Here is a 23,502-nt window from a genome sequence, read left to right on the forward strand (position 1 = left end):
TTGAGTGTGTGCGAGTGTCTGACTGTCTGAGTGTGCGTGCTTGAGTGTATGTCAGTGTCTGAGTGTGCGTGATAGTCTGAGTGTCTGATTGCGTGCGAGTGTCTGAGTGTCTGAGTGTGCGCGAGTGTGCGCGAGTGTCTGAGTGTGTGCGAGTGTCTGAGTGTGCGCTAGTGTCTAAGTGTCTGAGTCTTCACAACTGTCTTAGTGTCAGAGTGCGTGCAAGTTTCTGACAGTCTGAGTGCATGCGAGTGTCTGAGTGTGCAAGTGTCTGAGTGTATCTGAGTGTCTGAGTGTGCGCGAGTGTCTGAGTGTGCGTGAGTGTCTGAATGCACATGAGTGTCTGAGGGTGCACTAGTATCTAAGTGTCTGTGTGTGTGCGAGTGTCTTAGTGTCTGAGTGTGCCCGAGTGTTTGAGTGCGCAAGAGTGCCTGAGTATGTACGAGTGTCTGAGTGTGCGCAAGTGTCTGAGTGTGCGCTAGTGTCCAAGTGTCAGAGTGTGCGTGAGTGTCTGAGTGTCTACGTGCATGCGAGTCTCTGAGTGTTCACGAGTGTGCACAAGTGTCTGAGTGTGTGCAAGTGTCTGAGTGTGCGTTAATGTCTGAGTGTGCGCGAGTGTCTGAGTGTGCGCTAGTGTCTAAGTGTCTGAGTGTGCACGAGTGTCTTAGTGTCTGAATGCACGTGAGTGTCTGAGTGCTTGCAATTATCTGAGTGTCTGAGTGTGCACGAGTGTGCAGGAGTGTTTGAGTGTTGGCGAGTGTCTGAGTGTGTCTGAGTGTCTGAGTGTGCGCGAGTGTCTGAGTGTGCGTGAGTGTCTGAATGCACATGAGTGTCTGAGAGTGCACTAGTATCTTAGGGGGTCATTACAACCCTGGCGGACGATGTTAAAGCGGCGGTAAGACCGCCAACAGGCTGGCGGTCTTTTTTTGAGTATTATGGCCATGGCGGTTACCGCCATGGTCATCCGCCGCTTCACCGTTCTGCCCGCCATGGCGGAGACGACCGCTGGGCTGGAGACCTGGGTCTCCAGCCCGGCGGCCGTCACAATACCGCTGCCGGTATTTAGACCCGGCTTATCGCCGTGGATTTCCAGCGGTAGGAACCGCCATGAAATCCATGGCGGTAAGCACTATCAGTGCCAGGGAATTCCTTCCCTGGCACTGATAGGGGTCTCCCCCACCCCCCACCCCCACCCGACTCCCTCCCCTACACCCCCCGCCACCCCTGCCACCCCCCAAAGGTGGCAGGGCCCACCCCGACCCCCAACATCACATAACTCACACACACACAACACGCACGCAGGCACCACCAAGACACATACACGCACACACACCAACATACATGTCTACATCCACACACTCAGTCAGACACGCACACCCATATACAGATATACACGCACACATCCATACAGACATACATACAGACAAACACGCACTCATTCCCAACACACGCAACACACCCCCAAGCATACACGCACGCACACCCCCCTCTACATACACAGATGCACACCCCCATGCACCCACACAACACACAACACCCCCCACCCCCCTCCCCTAACGGACGATCAACTTACCTTGTCCGTCGATCCTCCGGGAGGGGACGGGAGCCATGGGTCTGCTCCACCGACACCACACCGCCAACAGAACACCGCCGCGCCGAATCACAGGACGTGATTCGCTGGGCAGTGTTCTGTTGGCGTGGAGGTGGAGCAACCTCCACTTCCCCGCCGCCCGCCAGTATGGCTGTTGGCGGCTCTCCGTCGTAAAAAGGACAGAGAGCAGCCAACAGTCATAATACGCCGAGCGGCAAACCGCCACTACTGGCGGTCTTCCGCACGGCGATCCCTCTGCGGTCTTGTAAAAAGACCGCCGAGGTTGTAATGACCACCTAAGTGTCTGTGTGTGTGCGAGTGTCTTAGTGTCTGAGTGTGCCCGAGTGTTTGAGTGCGCAAGAGTGCCTGAGTATGTACGAGTGTCTGAGTGTGCGCAAGTGTCTGAGTGTGCGCTAGTGTTTAAGTGTCAGAGTGTGCGCGAGTGTCTTAGTGTCTGAGTGCAGGTCTGTGTCTGAGTGTCTACGTGCATGCGAGTGTCTGAGTGTTCACGAGTGTGCATGAGTGTCTGAGTGTGTGCAAGTGTCTGAGTGTGCGTTAATGTCTGAGTGTGCGCGAGTGTCTGAGTGTGCGCTAGTGTCTAAGGGCCTCATTCCGACCCTGGCGGTCATGGACTGCCAGGGCTGGGGACGGAGGAAGCACCGCCAACAGGCTGGCGGTGCTTCTGGGGCAGTTCTGACCGCGGCGGTAAAGCCGCGGTCAGAAAAGGGAAACCGGCGGTTTCCCGCCGGTTTTCCCATGCCCCAGGGAATCCTCCACTGCGGCGCTGCAAGCAGCGCCACCATGGGGATTCCGACCCCCTTACCGCCAGCCTGTTCCTGGCGGTTTACTCTGCCAGGAAGAGGCTGGCGGGAACGGGTGTTGTGGGGCCCCTGGGGGCCCCTGCTGTGCCCATGCCACTGGCATGGGCACAGCAGGGGCCCCCTAACAGGGCCCCATTAAGATTTTCAGTGTCTGCAAACCAGACACTGAAAATCGCAACGGGTGCCACTGCACCCGTCGCGCACCAGCAACTCCGCCGGCTCCATTCGGAGCCGGCTTCATCGTTGCTGGGGCTTTCCCACTGGGCGGGCGGGCAGGCGGCCTTTTGGCGGTCGCCCGCCCGCCCAGCGGGAAAGTCTGAATGACCGCCACGGTCATTTGACCGCAGTACGGTCTTTTGGCGGCCGGGGTCGAAATTACCCCCTAAGTGTCTGAGTATGCACGAGTGTCTTAGTGTCTGAATGCACGTGAGTGTCTGAATGCTTGCAATTATCTGAGTGTCTGAGTGTGCACGAGTGTGCAGGAGTGTTTGAGTGTTGGCGAGTGTCTGAGTGTGCGCTAGTGTCTAAGTGTCTGAGTGTGCTCAAGTGTCTTAGTGTCTGAGTGCGCACGAGCGTCTGAGTGCATGCGAGTGTCTGAGTGTGCACGAGAGTCTGAGTGTTTGCGAGTGTCTGAGTGTGTGCGAGTGTCTGAGTTTCTGAGTGTGGGTGAGTGTCTGAGTGTGCGTGAGTGTGTGCGAGTGTCTGAGTGTACGTGAGTGACTGAGTGCGCGTGAGTGTCAGAGTGTCTGAGTGTGTGCGAGTGTCTGAGTGTGCATGAGTGTGCACGAGTGTCTGTGTGTGCGCAAGTGTCTTAATGTCTGAGTGTGCACGAGAGTCTGAGTGCGCGTGAGTGTTTCAGTGTGTGCGAGTGTCTGAATGTCTGAGTGTGTGCGAGTTAGTGAGCGTCAGTGTCTGAGTGCGCATGAGTGTCTGAGTGTCTGAGTGCGTGCGAGTGTCTGAGTGTTTGCGAGTGTTCGCGAGTTTCTCAGGGTGTGCGAGTGTCTATGTGTGAGCGAGTGTCTGAGTGTCTGAGTGCGTGCGAGTGTCTGAGTGTCTGAGTGTGCGTGAGTGTCGAGTGTGCACGAGTGTCTGACTATCTGACTGTGCGTGAGTGAGTGTGTGTCAGTGTCTGAGTGTGCGTGAGAGTCTGAGTGTCTTATTGCATGCACGTGTCTGAGTGTCTGAGTGTGCGCGAGTGTGCGCAAGTGTCTTAGTGTGTGCGAGTGTCTGAGTGTTCGCTAGTGTCTGAGTCTTCACAACTGTCTTAGTATCAGAGTGCGTGATAGTCTCTGAGAGTCTGAGTGCATGCGAGTGTCTGAGTGTTCACGAGCGTGTGCGAGTGTCTGAGTGTCTGAGTGTGCACGAGTGTCTGAGTGTACGTGAGTGTCTGAATTCGCATGAGTGTCTGAGTGTGCACTAGTATCTACGGGGGTCATTACAACATTGGCGGTAAAAGCCGCTTACCGCCATGCAGAAGACCACGAACACAACGCGGCGGCATCGGCATTCCACCACGGTCATTATGACCCACTGCTCGGAATCCGCCATAATTGAGACACCCACACAAGTCCGCCACACAGAAGGTCAGTGATAAACTGGCGAAAACAAAACCTCCACCGTCACGCCAACAGGAATATGCTCACACTATCATGACCCACGAATCCACGCGGCGGTCTTTCAACCGCTGTATTCCATTGGCGCTCAAAATACACACACTCTTACAAAACACATCCACATTGCAGAATTCAAAATACACACACCTGATACACATACACACACCACTCCCACACACCCAATACAATATAAAACACACACCCACATCACCCACAAACCCTTATTACCAGAATTGCGACTGAAGGCCAGAGAGAGACACCACTATCTACAAACGAGCATCCACAGGCACCCAACACCATAACTCACACAACATCCACACACCTCACACAACACACCACTAAATATCACCCCACACATCACAACACACACCACCCCACACATCACCCACACTGTTGAAGTAAGCCTCAGCAAGGCCTACTAGTGCAAGGGGTTCACCTTTCTCTGCACAAAGTCCTCAGACCATGTAGGAAGAAGTTGGCACAGAAACTGAAATAAAAAACAAAGTTTATTAACCTCATGAGGTGGTACTACAGTTCAAACAGCACCCTTAGGTAATGTCTGAAGTAGCACACTGAACTGAGAGAGCATGGTCCTTTTATACCCACGCAGGGACCAAAAGGAGGTGGTACAATTATAGAAGCAAGACTTGCATACATGTAAGGTCATGTGGAAAATGCACAGTCGACAGGTAGGAGGAGCTGACAGTTTCTAAGGACTAACAGCTGCAGACCTTACTGAGCATGTGCGAAAGTGGGAGATGCTACATATTACTTGTCACTAGGCAGATTTCAAGAGTAGTTAACAGAAAGATAGGACAGAGCACATGGTGAGCACATGGCAGCATGTGACAGAGAAAATGGCTGCCATGAATACAAAATGGATTCCGCGAAATGTTCACAATAGTTAATAAATACAAGATGTCTTCCGCTAATGCTTAATCTAATCACTGCTAAACTACAACAGACGACCCTTTCAGCATTAGCTGAAGACATTCGTCTTTCTGGGATAATCTAAATATTCATCTTGTATATTTATGCTCATCATTTCAGCTATTTCTTTATCTAACATATGTTGTGCTTTCGTTTCTGTAATATTTCTTTTGGTAGGCATACAAGCAGTAATACACATGGAGCAGAACATTGGACCACACTGAATACAGATACAGCATGTGAAAAATATTGCAATCATTACACACAGGATAGTCAATAGTTTCCAGCCCCAGGCGGAAACAAGAGCCCAAAACCATCCAGAAAAAGTCCAAGTACCAGTCTCTGTGTGGATTTCTGCAGCAATTTTATGCAATTTAGATATTGCATCATATACTGAAGGTGAGTGATCGGGAATGAAAACACAGCAACTACTACCGATGATGCCACATGCACCACCTCAGTCAGCTAATATCACATCTAGTACCATACAATTTTGGAGCGCTACAATCCTCGCAATTTGGAGCTCCTCAGTAATATTCCCAAGTGCCAGAGCTGCCTGATTGGTAACAGCTTCCACAACCCTAGTCAATCGTCTCACTTTCCTCCTGTTTAAAGCAGCACCTACAAAGGGGAACAATCCTAAATTAAAATCAACATATTGTTGCAGGCTAGTATCCGTTTGGTCTACCTCATTTGTACTTATTTCCCTTTTATATCTATTTTTAATGATGTAATTGAACAGTTTTAAATCTCGGTGATATGATGCAGGGGCCAAAAACACAGGGGGTAATAGAAAAGATACATAACACACACCTGACCACCCAACAGGTAGTTGGTAATATCCATAGTTACCACAAACAAAATATGTGTTATGTGAAGCTGTAAAACTACTATTATTTACACCCTCAATAGTTAAAATCAAGGTACAATCGCTTATCCCTACTGGAATTCTCCCAATGCTACATATACATAAATCTGCTTTAGTTTTTGTAACAGAAATCACAAATTGTTCTTTCTTGTCAGAGTCTCTTATATTTGTGAAGACAAATGGTATTGAAACATTGTCCGGTTGATAAACTTCCCATTCCCATTTAGTTCCTTTGGCTTGGGATACCCTACTTTGTCTTGGTAGCATACTTTATTAAGGCGAAAAAGAAGTCCGCCCTCTGTACGTTTTCCAGATGCAAACAAAAGCATGTACCAAGCTTGACAAGAACCATTGTGTGAAAAAGGAAGAGGAATGAAAGGTGTTCCTCCTTTCTTTTGATGCGCAGGTATCATTCCACATACCCAACAGTTAGTAGTATTTGTAGCATTATGAGTATGATGCAACATCTGAATGAAAGTATTATTGAAGTACGATTGACGGTGCTTCTGCTCCTGATAGGGAAGTGTAAAGTAATAGTAATCCTCTGGTACTGGAGTAGTGGCAACAAAAACCTCACGAGCAGGAGACTTCTTTTCAACAAACCAGGTGATTGTTGCTGTAACCACCAAAACAACAACAAACCCCATAGTACTAATGATCCGTTTGTTATTCATTTTAGCAACAGTGATAATCGACCCTTTTAGAAATGAATTAAAAACAATCGTTGGAGCTCTTATCCCTGGGCAGCCGCTGATTTCTTCACCACATGGGCCAAGACGGGTGTCACTACTCTACTGCATGGCTGATCCCCCCCCTTGCCACAGTGGCTCTCCTTTTCACTAACCCAGGGCGGTAGCTCAACCAGTTTTTTAAAAACATTTTCAGATTCTTTCCTCGGTCTCAAATTATATTGCAACACTCCAGAAGTCGTATGGTCCAGAAAGACCTCTGCAGATTCGTCAGGTGATATAGCACGGCCTCTCTCCGTAGTCAAAATCTCTCGATGATCGGTCAGCACAGCAGGTTCCACCAAGGTAGGTAGGACTCTCTTGTAGTGAGTACTATGGACCCAATTCTTTTGGTTCGTCACTCGAACAGCTGTCCTTGTCGCAAGGAGCACCTGTTCTGGGCCTCGCCACCTTGGTTCCAAGCTGCTTGATCTTTCAAAAGACTTGATCATCACCTGGTCACCAGGTCGGAGTTCATGGCCTTCACCTGTAGATCTGTCAGGAAGTGCTTCTCGAACCTGTTGATGAATAGAAACCAAATTGTTGGTTAACTGTGCCAAATAATCATTCATCAGGACACAAGGTACATCATGTACAGATTTTGGCTTAGGAACTCCCCAAATATTCATTGGCCTTCCAAATACTATTTCATAGGGGGTCAGGCCTGTTCGAGAGTGTGGCACTGACCTAATAGACAATCATGCCAATGGTAATGCATCCGGCCAAGTTAAGGATGTGGAAGCCTGTATCTTTGCTAACGTCAGCTTCAAAGTAGCATTATACCTTTCCACCAACCCTGCTGATTGTGGGTGGAAAACCGCATGGAACTTCTGTTTGATCCCTAATCCTTTCAGGACATACTTAATAACTTCCCCAACAAAATGAGGTCCGTTATCACTCCATAAAAGTCTGCAAACACCAAACCTAGGGAAAAATTCTTCATTATTGTTGAAGCTCCAACATGTGCCAGCCCATGTGCCATCTGAACCATAGGTTGTACAAAAGCTATAGGCAATTTCCATTTATCCATCTGCTTATTCCACCAACAGCCCTCATCATCCAATTCTCCATCTTCAGACCATTGCTCACGTTCTTTCACAGAAGCAGATTTCTGTATATCTAATACGTCTTGTCTAGCATTATGCCAACGTTCAGCTTGTGACTTCACTACATACATTGAAGTAGTACTTCGCTGCATCGCAGTTTCACGTGCTACGCGGTCTGCAAGAGCATTACCTTGCCCTATCTTATCGATCGCTTTCTCATGTGCACTACATTTCACAATAGCAAGTTTCTTTGGATATGTCAATGCAGTCAAGAGGTTCTGCACTAATTCTCAGTGCATTATCTGCATCCCGTGGGATGTGAGAAAACCTCTCTCCTTCCAAAGCAAACCAAAATCATGAGCCACTCCAAAAGCATAGCGGCTGTCTGTATAAATGTTCTCACATAAGTCAGTACTAAGCTCACATGCTCGTGTCAAAGCTATTAGTTCAGCTGCTTGAGCTGACTTCTGTGGTATACGAGCTGTCTCCACTACCGTGTGTATTGTGGTGATTGCACATGCAGCTGAGGTCGTACCATCTGGCAACTTCAAACAAGACCCATCAACCCACAATTCCCCGTCTACATCTGGAAGGGGCGTATCTTGTAAATCAATACGACCCTTTGTCTGTTCTTCGGTAAGGAATATACAATCATGTGTTTCTTGTGACTGAGGCTGAGTCACCGGATATGGCAACAAAGTGGCTGGATTTAGTGTTGCACATCTCTTCAGTGTAATGTGAGGAGCCAGCAATGTCAATTCATATCCTGTTATACGGGCGCTAGTTAAATGTTGTGTCTTTGTTTGATTTAAAAGAGCATCAACCGCATGGGGTACTAACACCAACAGCTTATGTGACAAAACTATCCCTTCACTCTGACGTATTGACACAGCTGTTGCGGCAACTGAACGAAAACACCCAGGCAACGCTCGAGCGACAGGATCAAGTACTGCTGAAAAATATGCACAGGGACGCTGCTTATCGCCATGTGTCTCTACTAAAACTGACAATGCACATCCATCTTTCTCATGTACGTAAAGGGCAAAAGGCTTCATGCAATCTGGAGTACCTTACACTGGTGCGGAACAAAGGGCTTGTCGCAGCTGCCTGAAAGCAGTCTCACATTCATCTGTCCATGGGAGGGGCATTGGAGTATCTTTAGTCAAAAGTGCTAGCAAAGGTTTGCCAATGTGTGAAAACCCTAATATCCATTGCCTACAAAAAGAAGTAAGACCAAGGAATGCACGAACATCTTTCTGAGTAGAGGGTACTGGTATGTCTAAAATTGCTTGAATACGATTTGATGTGAGTGCACGGCCCTCCTTAGACAAAAGGTGACCTAAATAGGTTACCTTTGGTCTACAATATTGCAATTTCTTTCGTGACAATTTATGATGGTGTGAAGCAAGGAAAGAAAGTAAGGACAAAGTGCACTTTTCACATTACTCAGGGGTATCAGCCGCCAACAAAATATCATTAACATATTGTAGGAGAGCCACACCTTCAGGCAAAACAAAAGAATCAAGTTGTCGTTTTAACGCTTGACTATAAATACTTGGACTCTCCATATAGCCTTGAGGAACTCTGCAAAATCTATATGATTGTTTATTCAAAGTAAAACCAAACAAATATCGGCTGTCAGGATGAATAGGGATCGAAAAGAAAGCATTTTTCAAGCCTATCACAGAGAACGTAGTTGCTGTCGGGGGAACCAAAGTAAGAAGTGTCGTGATGTCAGATACCACAGGATATTGTGGTATCACAATCTTATTGACTTCTCGTAAATCAATAATGAATCGGTAAATCCTGGTATCAGTATCCTTTTTCAGAATAGGAAAAATCGGACTGTTACAAACATTATACAGAACTTCCTCAACAACTCCAACTGCAATAAGATCATGCACAATTTGTGTGAGTGCTTCTTCGCCCTTCTGTGAAATTTTGTATTGAGGCAAACGTGGCAATACAGCTCCCTCCTTAACACTAATATGTACCGGTGGAATAATCATTTATCCCACATCAGTATCTGAAGTAGCGCACAAAGTACGAAGGAGTGAAGCTAATGCAATATCCTCTTTAACAAGACAAACTCTTTCCATCACAGGATGATTATCATTTAAAATAACACGCACCCCTTCAGGAGAGCATCGTATTGTAGCCCTGAAATACTTGAGCATATCAAGACCCACAATATTGTCTGGTGTATTTGGAGAAAGCAAAAATGGACATGGAGCAGTAAATTTATCAACATGGAATGCAAGTGGTTGTGACAATGGGCTAGGGGAAGGTGTTCCATCAAAACCTATCGATGTAATGGTTAAGCCAGACAGGGGAGCCCTTGGAATCAATTGTTTAGACAAGGCGCTACGAGTAGCTCCTGTATCAACCAGAAACTGATCAGTAGAACCTAAAACATGTGCTGTAACATAGGGACCCCTCTGATCTACTTGAACTTCAACTGATTCCTTACCCCATCCTAGGCAATCCTATGCATAAGCAGAATCTTGGAAATCAGGCTGCATATGGTTAGACATCTGGTATTGGTTCCGTCTATCAAAAGTGTTAAACCCATCCTGCCCTCGTACATTAGCATCAACCCTAGCATGATCATTCGTGCTTCGTCTAGGTCCTGAATATCCTAAGCGATTTCTCATTTGTCCCCGACCACGTGAACACTGCTGAACACGTAGTGCTGGACAATCGGCAGCCCAATGCCCAAATTTCTTACAATACGCACACTGATCAACAGGGGGAGGACAGGCCCAGGGAACCCACTCTCCACGAGGCCCTCTCAAACATCATGGGAGCCTACCACCATTCCCATTCCCAAGAGACGATGGCAACGGTACTGGCCAAGTTTTCAGGAGACCCAGCGGCTGCAGGGGGAAAAGTATTTGGGCTTCAGGGAGGAACTCAGATCCATCAATTCCACCCTGGGCACCATCGTAGGGGTGCTGAAGGAAGTCCTCAACACCAGGAGGGACACTGTGGCACAACAAGGGGCCCCTGACACTAGCCTGGACGATGAACTGCCCACCACCTCCGCCGGCGCTAGTGGACAGGAGGCACCGTCACATTCCTCCACCATCACCCCTCACCATTTTACTACCCCCTCCAATATTGAGCACTTAAATAAACACCCTTAAAGCACAAAACAATCAGGAGTCTGTCTGTGATTTCGAAATAGTGTCTTAGCAATTACAGTGGCAAAATGCTCTTTCAAAGGTAATGTCAACATACCTATGTCACACAGCTCTAGTCCATGAGGAAACCAAGCAGATGTCACACAGTGGGACCCACATCTGTGAAATCGTAAGGGAAAGTGACAACTCAGTAACCATACACTGGGTGAAAATGACAGACAGTAGAGAGGTAGTAGATTAAAATCAGATGTAGCAGGCAGTGTTGTCTTCTTACCTGTGTCTCACTGGAAGCATTGCAGGATCACCGTGTTCCTGTTGTTGATGTCCTCTTCTCCTGCTTCCTTGTCTTCACTGTCCACAGGGTCCACAGCTGCCACAAGACCTCCATCTGGACTATCCTCCTGCAGAAAAGGCACATGTTGTCGCAAAGCCAAGTTGTGAAGCATACAGCAGGCCACAATGATCTGGCATACCTTCTTTGGTGAGTAGAATAGGGAACCACCTGTCATATGGAGGCACCGGAACCTGGCCTTCAGGAGGCCGAAGGTCCGCTCTATAATCTTCCTAGTTCACCCAGGTGCCTCATTGTAACGTTCCTCTGCCCTTGTCCTGGGATTCCTCACTGGGGTCAGTAGCCATGACAGGTTGGGGTAACCAGAGTCTCCTGCAAATGGCGAGGGACAACTGTTAGACACACACTAACTCATAGGGACATCCACAGACCCAGACAACTATTCCCACTGTATTGGGTCCATGCCCTCACCTAATAGCCACACCCGGTGCCTCTGGAGTTGCCAAATCACATAAGGGATGCTGCTATTCCGCAGGATGTAAGCATCATGCACTGAGCCAGGGAATTTTGCATTGACATGGGAGATGTACTGGTCTGCCAAACACACCATCTGCACATTCATGGAATGGTAACTCTTCCGGTTTCTGTACACCTGTTCACTCCTGCGGGGGGGGTACCAAGGCCAAATGTGTCCCATCAATGGCACCTATGATATTGGGGATATGTCCCAGGGCATAGAAATCACCTTTCACTGTAGGCAAATCCTCCACCTGAGGGAAAACAATGTAGCTCTGCATGTGTTTCAGCACGGCAGACAACACTCTGGACAACACGTTGGAAAACATAGGCTGGGACATCCCTGATGCTGAGGCCACATGCCGCTCCTCCCTTGTCGACAGGTCCACCAGCGGTCTGTACACCGGAGGATGCCCCCATCTCCTCACATGCCCCAGCAGACGGTGACTATGGAGGAGAACAGCGAGCAGAGAGTCAACCAACTCTGAGGTACGTAAACACAGCTTACTCTGAAAATATTAGCAAATCGAAATTTGCCTGTATGAATGTTTAGGCAAGGCCTAGATATGTGTGACGCAGTCCAAAATAATACCATGTGGGCCCATGAAATGGTGGCTGCCTGACCTGTAAAGTGGGACAGGGGGATATGAGGTAACTGCGCTGGCATTGTACACCGTCGCGGTAGGCGGTCGAAGACCGCGGCGCAATCCTGCATTGGTTAACATTGGACCCTATGGGTCCCAGGAGCCAATGACGATGTACGCCGCCGGTGACGGTACACACCGCCACGGATGTGACCGTCATTTTCTCTCTGTTCAATCACTTGATACCTGATCTTCGACAGGAGAGGACCTACACTGCAAGTGCTGCTGAGACCTCAGTCTGGAAGAGACAATGGATCGTGTGTCTGGGAAAAGGGCCCCTGCCTTCAGCACGGAGGAGTTGGAGAAACTCGTGGATGGGGTCCTCCTCCAGTACACGCTACTATACGGTCCTCCAGACAAACAGGTAAGTACACTGTGAGCATGCTGTATGGGCAATGCCTGTGTGGAGTGGGGTGGATGAAAGATAGAGGGGGTGAGAATGAGGCGTGCATAAAACGACGGTGAGTGCATGTGCGTCATGGCAAGGGTAGGGATGCGGGCCAATGACTGTGACGGTGCAGATGGTAATTACTTCTCTTTTTCTCCTGTACAATTCCTGTAGGTCTGCGCCCACCATAAGAAGGACATTTGGCGTGCCATCGCCAAGGAAGTCCGGACCCTGGGGGTCTACCACAGACAGAGCACCCACTGCAGGAAAAGATGGGAGGACATTCGCCGCTGGAGCAAGAAGACGATGGAGGCCTAGCTGGGGATGGCCTCCCAACGTGGGAGGGGTGCCCGTCTCACAATGACCACCCTGATGTTCAGGATCCTGGCGGTGGCATACCCGGAGTTCGATGGGCACTTGAGGGCATCACAGCAGACACAAGGGGGTGAGTACACTCTCATTCTGCTGATTCAGCACGCATTGTAGGTGTCTGGGTGGGGGAGGTGGGCTGTGGGTTCCCCTAGGCCAGGGCGAGTTTAGAAGGCAAGGAGCCTTCTTGAGGCAGGCCCTGTGGCACCCCACCCCACCTGTGTACAGTGCCAACTACACCTTGTCAGGCTCCTGTGACATCCATGTGTGCAGAAATCGGGCATAGCCTTGTAACCCCTTGTCCCTGGGATTGAATAGTGGACTCCAAGTGCGCGGCGTAGTGCAGGTGGCTTCTGTGTCTGTTGTGTCCGCCAACGGTAGCGGTATTGCATGCACTAAACATGTCTTTCTTCTGTCTCCCCCCCCCCCTTTTGTGATCTCCCTGTTCTTGTGTGCATTAGCATCATCAGGCAGAGGAGTAGTGGCACCGGAGCAGGAGGGAGCTGCATCCCACATGGCCCTGGAGGGTGACACTACGGAGTCTGAATTCACCAGTGGGAAGGAGGGCGAGGGGAGCTCCATGGAGGGGACAGGAGCTAACACCAGCGATACGGACTCCTCCTCTGATGGGAGCTCCCTTGCGGTGACGGGCCCATCTGTGCCCCTCGCATCTACAGGTACAGCCGCCACACCTCCTCCTACCCGCACCGCCCTCCCAGCAGCCCCTAAGTGTTTGCCCCGTGCCCGCTCACCCAGGAGGCTGGGCATCACCTTCGCCCCAGGCACCTCAGCCCCTGCCCCAGTCACCCCTGCTGCCCTCAGTGAGGAGGCCATTGACCTCCTCAGGTCCCTCACTGTTGGGCAGTCAACCATTTTGAATGCCATCCAGGGTGTAGAGAGGCAGTCGCAACAAACCAATGCATACCTGGAGGGCATTCACTCTGGTCAGGCAGCCCTTCAGCGAGCTTTTAAGACTCTGGCCTCAGCACTGATGGCAGCCATTGTCCCTGTCTCTAGCCTCCAACTTCCTCCACCCAGACCCACACCCCTGTACCTCAGCCTATCCCAAGCACACCAGCAGACCAGCATGCACACACGTCAACACATAAGGGAAGCTCTGGCAAACATAAGCACCACACATCCCACAGGCACTTACTCAAGCATCAGACACATGCAGACACACCAACATCCACTGCCTCCACTGTGTCCCCCTCCTCCTCGTCTCCCTCCTCCCTTCCTGTCTCCACTCACACCTGCATGCACTACATCCTCAGCCACTACGTCCATCACCAGCACACCCACCACCACACCCCGCTCACATGCAGTCACCACCCCCACTACCATTCACACGTCCCCTGTGTCCTCTCCCAGTGTGTCTGTGAGGCCACCTCCCAAGGTACACAAACGCAGCCACACACCCACCCAACAGCCATCCACCTCACAACAGCCTCCAGCCCATGCACCTTCACCCAAAGTCACCAAACGTACACCTCCTACAACCACTACCTCTTCCTCCACTCCCAAACCCCCTCCAGCTACCCGTCCCAGAGTTCCTAAGAAACTTTTCCTGGCCAACCTTGACCTCTTTCCCTCACCTCCCCCACCCCTTCTGTCTCCTAGGGCCTGACTCTCCAGGTCCCAACCTAGCACCACAGCCACAACATCGGCGGGACCAGTGGTGCCAGTAGTCACAGGATTCTGGAGTGCACCAGGCAGCAGGACAGCCAGTGTGGCAAGGAGCCAGAGCACGGACAGTCCCCCACCTGTCAAGGATAAAAAGTTGGCCAGTGCAAGGTGGGAGAGGGGAAAGAAATCAGCCACCAAAGCCGCTCCCAGGGGTACAGTTGGGAGTGTGGGGACAGCTGCGACACCATCCAAGGTGGGGAAGGGGCACAGTAAAACCGGCAAGTCTGGGAAGATCAGCACAGCGGACAAGACCGCCACCAGCCCCGCTGCCCAGGACAAGACCGCCACCAGCCACGCTGCCACGGACCCCGCCGCCAGCAGCACCGCTGCCCAGGATAAGTCCGCCGCCAGCAGCACCGCTGCCCAGGACAAGACCGCCACCAGCCCCGCTGCCCAGGACTCCGCTGCCAGCAGCATCGCTTCCCAGGACAAGACCGCCATCGGCAGCACCGCTGCCCAGGACAAGACCGCCACCAGCCCCGATGCCCAGGACCCCGCCGCCAGCAGCACCGCTGCCCAGGACAAGACCGCCAGCACCACCGCAGGACAGTGAGCGCCAATGATTACAATGCTACTGAGGCCGCCACAGGCAGGATGAAGCACTCGGGGCACCAAGCCCCCTCCAGAACCAGTGGAGAATTACATCCACTACCTCAGTCCTTGGCAGGATGAAGCACTCTGGTCACCAAGCCACCTCCAGAACCAGTGGAGAGTTACATCCACTACCTCAGTCCTTGGCAGGATGAAGCACTCTGGGCACCAAGCCCCCTCCAGAACAAGTGGAGAGTTACATCCACTACCTCTGTCCTTGGCAGGATGAAGCACTCTGGGCACCAAGCCCCCTCCAAAACCAGGGGAGAAAGGCATCCACTACCTCTGTCCTTGGCAGGATGAAGCACTCTGGGCACCAAGCCCCCTCCAGAACCAGTGGAGAGTTACATCCACTACCTCTGTCCTTGGCAGGATGAAGCACTCTGGGCACCAAGCCCCCTCCAGAACCAGTGGAGAAAGGCATCCACTACCTCTGTCCGTGGCAGGATGAAGCACTCTGGGCACCAAGCCCCCTCCAGAACAAGGGGAGAAAGGCATCCACTACCTCTGTCCTTGGCAGGATGAAGCACTCTGGGCACCAAGCCCCCTCTAGAACCAGTGGAGACTGTTATCCACTTCAAAGACTGTGGGTTTGCACTCCCCAGGATTGAACAGTGGGCAACCCACCCACTGTAGAGACTTGAGAGACTGTGGCTTTGCACTCCCCAGGATTGAACAGTGGGCATGGAGCCCTCTCGTGGATCTGGCGTCATGCACTCATCCAGCTGAGGTGCCCCCCCTTCCCTTCCCCCTGAGGTGCCTGTTTGATTTCTGTCTGATGCCCCAGCAGTGTTCTCTCTATCTTGTTCGGGTATTGAGTGTGGGCCTCTCCAGTGCCTTTTGGGCCCAGTGGTCCACGGACTATGATGGTGGAATCCCTTGGACTTGTGTTCTTGGTGTATATAATTGTTTATAGTGTAAATGTATATATATGTAAATAGTTTTGATTTATGTAATTGAATATATTACAATTATTCGACTCATTTTCTTTTGTCCTTGCATTCTTCCAGGGGGAGGTTGAGGGGTGTAACTGTAATGTATCATGCTGTATTTGTGTGTGTGTGTTGTAGTGGGTGAGGGTGGGGGTGGGGGTGTTGTGTATTGCGTGTGTGTGTGTCACTGTTTTTTCCCTCCCCCCTCCCCTGTGTCGTAGGTGCAGTACTCACCGTGGTCTTTGCCGCCGGCGTTCGTGCTCCTGGTAGAAGAGCAGGAAGATAAAGTTTGGGAGTATCTGAAGTTCCGGTTCCATGGCGTCCTGGTTCCTCGTGGGGTGTCTAGAGGTGAGTGTTTTCCCTTCCAAGTCCTGTTTCCGCTGTGTTTTTGTTCGCCCCGGAAAAGGTGGCGTATTGGCCTGTTGTAATTCTGTGGGCGGTACATTGTCCTCCGCCTGTCTGTTGGTGGTTACCGCCGGGGTGTTTGTATGTACCGCCTTGGCGGTCGGAGTGTTAAAGTGGCTGTCTATGTTGGCGGTTTCTGACACAGTCGTAATTCAATTTTTTCACCGCCAAAATGTTGGCGGTTTTACTGCCGCTTTAACACCGACCGCCAGGGTTGTAATGACCACCTAAGTGTCTGAGTGCGTGCGAGTGTCTGAATGTGCGCAAGTGTGCATGAGTGTCTGTGTGTGTGCTTGTATCTTAGTGTCTGAGTGTGCACAAGAGTCTGAGTGTGCGTGAGTGTCTGAGTGTGTGCGAGTCTCTGTGTGTGCGTGATTGCGAGCAAGAGTTTGAGTGTTGGCGAGTGTCTGAGTGTGCGCTAGTGTCTAAGGGGGTCATTCCGACCCCGGCGGGCGGCAACCTCCAAAAGACCGCACCGCGGTCAAATGACCGCGGGGGTCATTACAACTTTCCCGCTGGGCTGGCGGGCGATCTCCAAAAGATCGCCCGCCGGCCCAGCGGGAAAGCCCCTGCAAAGAGGAAGCCGGCTCCGAATGGAGCCGGCGGATTTGCAGGGGTGCGACGGGTGCAGTGGCACCCGTCGCGATTTTCAGTGTCTGCAAAGCAGACACTGAAAATTTTTGTGGGGACGTGTTAGGGGGCCCCACGACACCCGTTCCCGCCAGCCTCTTCCTGGCGGTGTAAACCGCCAGGAACAGGCTGGCGGGAAGGGGGTCAGAATCCCCATGGCGGCGCTGCAAGCAGCGCCGCCATGGAGGATTCCCTGGGCCAGGGGAAAACCGGCGGGAAACCGCCGGTTCCCCTTTTCTGACCGCGGCTTTACCGCCGCAGTCAGAATGGCCTGGGAAGCACCACCAGCCTGTTGGCGGTGCTTCCTCTGCCCTCCACCCTGGCGGTTTGAAACCACCAGGGTCGGAATGAGGGCCTAAGTGTCTGAGTGTGCGCGAGTGTCTTAGTGTCTGAGTGTGCATGAGTGTCTGAGTGTCTGAGTGTGTGCGAGTGTCTAAGTGTCTGAATGTGCACGAGTGTGCACGAGTGTGCACGTGTGTGCGCGAGTGTCTGAGTGTGTGTGAGTTTCTGAGTGTGCACGAGAGTCTGAGTGTGCGTGGGTGTGTGTGAGAGTCTTAGTTTGCGTGAGTGTCTGAGTGTGCGTGAGTGTCTGTGTGTGCGTGAGTGTGCATGAGTGTTTGAGTGTGCATGACTGTCTGAGTGTCTGAGTGTGCGTGAGTGTCTGAGAGTGCACAAGTATCTGAGTGTGCGTGAGTGTGTGCGAGTGTCTGAGTGTGTGTGAGTGTCTGAGTGTCTAAGTGTGAGCGAGTGTCTGAGTGTCTGAGTGCGTGCTAGTGTCTGAGTGTGGGCGAGTGTGTGCGGGTGTCTGAGTGTGTGCAAGTGTGCGTGAGTGTCTGTGTGTAAACGATTGTCTGAGTGTTTGAGTGCATGCGAGTATCTGAATGTCTGAGTGTGCATGAGTTAGTGCGAGTGTCTGAGTGTGTGCGAGTGTCTGTGTGTGCAAGTGTATGAGTGCCTGTGTGTGCGAGTGTCTGAGTGTGTGCGAGTGTCTGAGTGTATGCGAGTGGGAACAAGTGTCTGAGGGTCTGAGTGTGTGCGAGTGTGTGTGAGGGTCCGAGTGTCTGAGTGTGCGCGAGTGTATGAGTGTGCATGAGTGTCTGAGTGACTGAGTGTGCATGAGTGTCTAAGTGTGCACGAGTGTCTGAGTGTGTGCTAGTGTCTAAGTGTCTGAGTTTGAGCGAGTGTCTTAGTGTCTGAGTGCACGCGAGTGTCTGAGTGTGTGTGAGTGTCTGAGTGTGCGCGAGGGTGCGCAAGTGTGCGTGTGTGTCTGAGTGTGCGTGAGTGTCTGAGTGTGCACGAATGTCTTAGTGTCTGCGTGTGCGCGACTGTCTGAGTGCACGTGAGTGTCTGAGTTTGCGCGAGTGTCTGAGTGTCTGAGTGTTCACTAGTGTCTAATTGTCAGAGTGTGCGCGAGTGTCTTAGTGTATGAGTGCGCGCGAGTGTCTGCGTGCGTGCGAGTGTCTGAGTGTGCACGAGTGTCTGAGTGTGTGCGAGTGTCTGAGTGTGCGCTAGTGTCTCAGTGTCTGAGTGCACACGAGTGTCTGAGTATCTGAGTGCTTGCATGTATCTGAGTGTCTGAGTGTGCATGAGTGTGCGCAAGTGTTTGATTGTTTGCGAGTGCCTGAGTGTGCACGAGTGTGCATGAGTGTCTGAATGTGCTTGAGTGTCTGAGTGTGTGCGAGTGTGTGAATATCTGAATGTGCACAAGTGTGCACGAGTGTCTGTGTGTGTGTGAGTGTCTTAGTGTCTCAGTATGCGCAAGAGTCTGAGTATGCGTGAGTGTCTGAGTGTGTGCGAGTATCTGAGTGTGCGTGAGTGTGTGCATGTGTCTGAGTGTACGTGAGTGTCTGAGTGCGCGTGAGTGTCTGAGTGTGTGCGAGTGTCTGAGTGTGCGTGAGTGTCTGTGTGTGTGTGAGTGTCTTAGTGTCTGAGTGTACGCGAGATTCTGAGTGTGTGTGAATGTCTGAGTGTGTGCAAGTGTCTGTGTGTCTGAGTGTGCGTGAGTGGCTGAGTGTGTGCAAGTGTCTGAGTTTGAATGAGTGTCTGAGTGTGGCGAGTGTCTGAGTGTGCGTTAGTGTCTAAGTGTCAGAGTGTGTGCCAGTGTCTTAGTGTCTAAGTGTGCGCGAGTGTCAGCGTGTCTGCATGCTTGCGAGTGTCTGAGTGTGCATGAGTGTGCGCGAGTGTCTGAGTGTGTGCGAGTTTCTGAGTGCACGCGAGTGTCTTAGAGTCTGAGTGCTTGAGAGTAACTGAGTGTCTGAGTGTGCACGAGTGTGCGTGAGTGTTTGAGTGTGTGCGAGTGTTTTAGTGTCTGAGTGTGCGTGAGTGTCTGAGAGTATCTGAGTGTTCGCGAGTATGTGCGTATGTCTGAGTGTACGTGAGTGTCTGAGTACGCGTGAGTGTCTGAGTGTCTGAGTGTGTGAGAGTGTCTGAGTGTATGAGTGTGCGTGAGTGTCTGTGTGTGTGCGAATGTCTTGCTGTCTGAGTGTGCGCGAGAGTCTGAGTGCGCATGAGTGTCTGAGTGTGTTCGAGTGTCTGTGTGTCTGAGTGTGCGCGAGTGGCTGAGTGTGTGCAAGTGTCTGTGTTTGCATGAGTGTCTGAGTGTGGCAATTGTCTGAGTGTGCGTTAGTGTCTAAGTGTCAGATTGTGCGCAAGTGTCTTAGTGTCTGAGTGCACCAGAGTGTCTGAGTGTCTGCGTGCATGCATGTGTCTGAATGTCTGAGTGTGCATAAGTGTGTGCGCGTGTCTGAGTGTGCGTGAGTGTCTGAGTGTGCGCGAGTGTCTGAGTGTGCGCTACTGTCTAAGTGTCTGAGTAAGCACAAGTGTCTAAGTGTCTGAGTGCACGCAAGTGTATGAGTGTCTGAGTGTGCGCGAGTGTCTTAGTGCCTGAGTGCGCGTGAGTGTCTGAGTGCATGCAAGTGTCTGAGTGTGCGCGAGTGGCTTAGTGTGTGCAAGTGTCTGAGTTTGCACAAGTGTCTGAGTGTGGCGAGTGTCTAAGTGTGCGCTAGTGTCTAAGTGTCAGAGTGTGCGCCAGTGTCTTAGTGTCTGAGTGCGCGCAAGTGTCTGAGTGTCTCTGAGCGTGTGACTGTCTGATTGTCTGAGTGTGCACGAGTGTGCACGAGTGTGCACGAGTGTCTGAGTGTGTGCAAGTGTCTGAGTGTGCATGAGTGTCTGAGTGTGCACGAGTGTCTGAGTGTGCGCTAGTGTCTAAGTGTCTGAGTGTGCACGAGTGTCTTAGTGTCTGAGTGCACGTGAGTGTCTGAGTGCTTGTGAGTATCTTAGTGTCTGAGTGTGCACGAGTGTGCGCGAGTGTTTGAGTGTTGGCGAGTGTCTGTGTGTGCGCTAGTGTCTAAGTGTCTGAGTGCGCACAAGTGTCTTCGTTTCTGAGTGCGCACGAGTGTCTGAGTGTCTGAGTGCATGCAAGTGTCTTAGTCTCTGTGTGTGCGTGAGTGTGCTTAACTTTCTGAGTGTGCGTGAGTGTCTGAGTGCGCATGAGTGTCTGAGTGTGTGCGAGTGTCTTAGTGTCTGAATGTGCACGAGAGTCTGAGTGTGCGTGAGTGTCTGAGTGCGCATGAGTGTCTGAATGCGTGCGAGTGTCAGAGTGTCTGAATGTCCGCGAGTGTGCACGAGCATCTGTGTGTGTGCAAGTGTTTTAGTTTCTGAGTGTGCGTGAGAGTCTGAGTGTGCATGAGTGTGTGAGTGTGTGCGAGTGTCTGAGTGTGCGCGAGTGCGCCCGAGAGTATGAGTGTGTGCGAGTGTCTGAGTGTGTGCGATTATCTGAGTATCAGAGTGTAGGTGAGTGTCTGAGTGTGCGCGAGTGTGTGCGAGTGTATGAGTGTAAGTGAGTGACTGAGTGCGTGTGTCTGATTGTGTGCAAGTGTCTGAGTGTCTGAGTGTGCATGAGTGTGCGTGAGTGTCTGTGTGTGCGAGTGTCTGAGTGTGCTTGAGTGTGCGTGAGTGTCTGTCTGTGTGCGAGTGTCTAAGTGTCTGAGTTTGCACGAGAGTCTGAGTGCGTGTGAGTGTCTGAGTGTGTTCGAGTGTCTGTGTGTCTAAACATCCAGGTGGTATGTGAAGCCCATAATGTCATTACTGACATTGTGGCTAAATATCCAGGGAGTACACATGATTCATACATATTCAGGCACAGTGGGATACACCAACGCCTAGAACGTGGGGAGTTTGGAGAAGGATATTTATTAGGTACTGGCGAGTACACTCTGAAGCCTTACATACAGGTCACTGTGTAACCCTGTGATGCCCTGCTAAATTTGCCTCTTTTGTCAAACAGGTGACAGTGCATATGCCCTGAGACCATGGATACTCACCCCATACCTAACACCTGGCAATCAGAATGAGAGGCGATACAACATTGCACATCGGCAGACCAGAACTGTAGTCGAGAGGACGTTTGGTTTGTTGAAGTCAAGATGCCGATGCCTCCACAAAAGAGAAGGAGCACTTCAGTATGCCCCAGAAAAAGCATGCAAGATAGTTGCCACCTGTGCCATCCTACACAACATTGCCACCAGACGTGGGCTATATCTCACCCCTGAAGACCCAGATACGGAGGATGAGGAGCAAGAGCTACCACACCGACAGCCTGGGGATAGAAGCATCAAAATGGAGGGCAGACCGATACGGAACCACATTGCAACCCACTACTTTGGCAGGTATGTGACAGCCGTGAAATCAGTCACTTATGAAAGACACACATATCCCAGTTGTGTAGTCAAACAAACTAACCCTTTCATTGCAGGACCATAATGTTGAAATCATTGTGAACTATGCTACAGTATGGAAAAAAAACAGTCAAATCGGACACATTGGGGGTCATTCTGACCTCGGCGGTAAAAGGCGCCTACCGCCGGTCAGAAATCCTCCATAATCCCGCCGCGGTCACGGAAACCCGCCACGGTCATTCTGACCCGCAGAAGGCAAACCTCCGAAAATCCGACCGCCACAACAGACCGCCAGACCAGCGGTCGGCGGAAAGGTGGAGGTGACCAAACCTCCACCGCCACGCCAACAGAAATACGCCCATCCCATTACGACCCACGAATCCACGCGGCGGTCATTCAAACGCGGTATTCCATTGGCGGGACACACCGGCGCGGTCAGAATACCCACCAACGAACAAAACTCACCCACATTGGACGATTTGAATCCCACACACCTGATACACATACACACACCACTCCCACACACACAATACAATATAAAACACCCACCCACATCACCCACAAACCCCTACGCTTACAAAATCGTAAAGAAGGCAAGAGAGAGACACCAGCATCCAAAACATAACAGCCACAGCCACTCAACACCATCACCCACACACTATCCACCCACAAAACAACACACACCACCACACTCAACTCACTTAAATACACATACTCCACCCCACACATCATACACACCACCCCATGGCACCCCAAAGACAACCCCGCTTCACAGACGAAGAACTCAGGGTTATGGTGGAGGAAATCGTTCGTGTAGAGCCCCAGCTGTTCGGCACACAGGTCCAATACACCAGCATTGCCCGGAGGACGGAGCTATGGCAGAGGATTGTCGACAGGGTGAACGCAGTGGGACAGCACCCCAGAAATCGGGAAGACATCAGGAAGCGATGGAACGACCTACGGGGGAAGGTGCGTTCCATGGTATCCAGGCACAACATCGCCGTGCAGAAGACTGGCGGAGGACCCCCACCTCAACCCCCACAATTCACATCATGGGAGGAGGAAGTCTTGAACATCCTGCATCCTGACGGCCTCGCAGGAGTCGGCGGAGGAATGGATACTGGTAAGTTGAAGCTTCAATACTGCTTCCCCCCCACCTGCATGCCAAATCAGACCCCAACCCTCACCCCCATCCTCGAACCCCACCCTCACCCCCACCCCCATCCTCACCCCCACCCTCACCCCCACCACCATCCTCACCCCCACCCTCACCCCCACCACCATCCTCACCCCCACCACCATCCTCACCCCCACCCCCAGCACACCTATTCCCCGCCAATGTCTCACCATCACAACCCACACATCCCAAAACCTAGGCCTGCATGCGTCCACTAAGCATGGACACCCATCACCAAAGCATGCCCAATGCATATACACATCCCCCCCACAAGCCACCCTCACCAAAGCCCCCACACACGAATGCCAGCACTTGGGGACACGGGAACCCACAGATACACCCATATGCCACACATTGAAACTATAACCATACCTCTATACCCCTGCAGGACCCGACCGTCAACACACCGCGGCGGAGGGGCCAGAATTATCCACACCCCCCACCCAAGAGGCCGTCAGC

This window comes from Pleurodeles waltl, chromosome 3_1 (genome assembly GCF_031143425.1).
Source record: "Pleurodeles waltl isolate 20211129_DDA chromosome 3_1, aPleWal1.hap1.20221129, whole genome shotgun sequence".
In the NCBI taxonomy this organism is placed as follows: Eukaryota; Metazoa; Chordata; class Amphibia; order Caudata; family Salamandridae; genus Pleurodeles; species Pleurodeles waltl.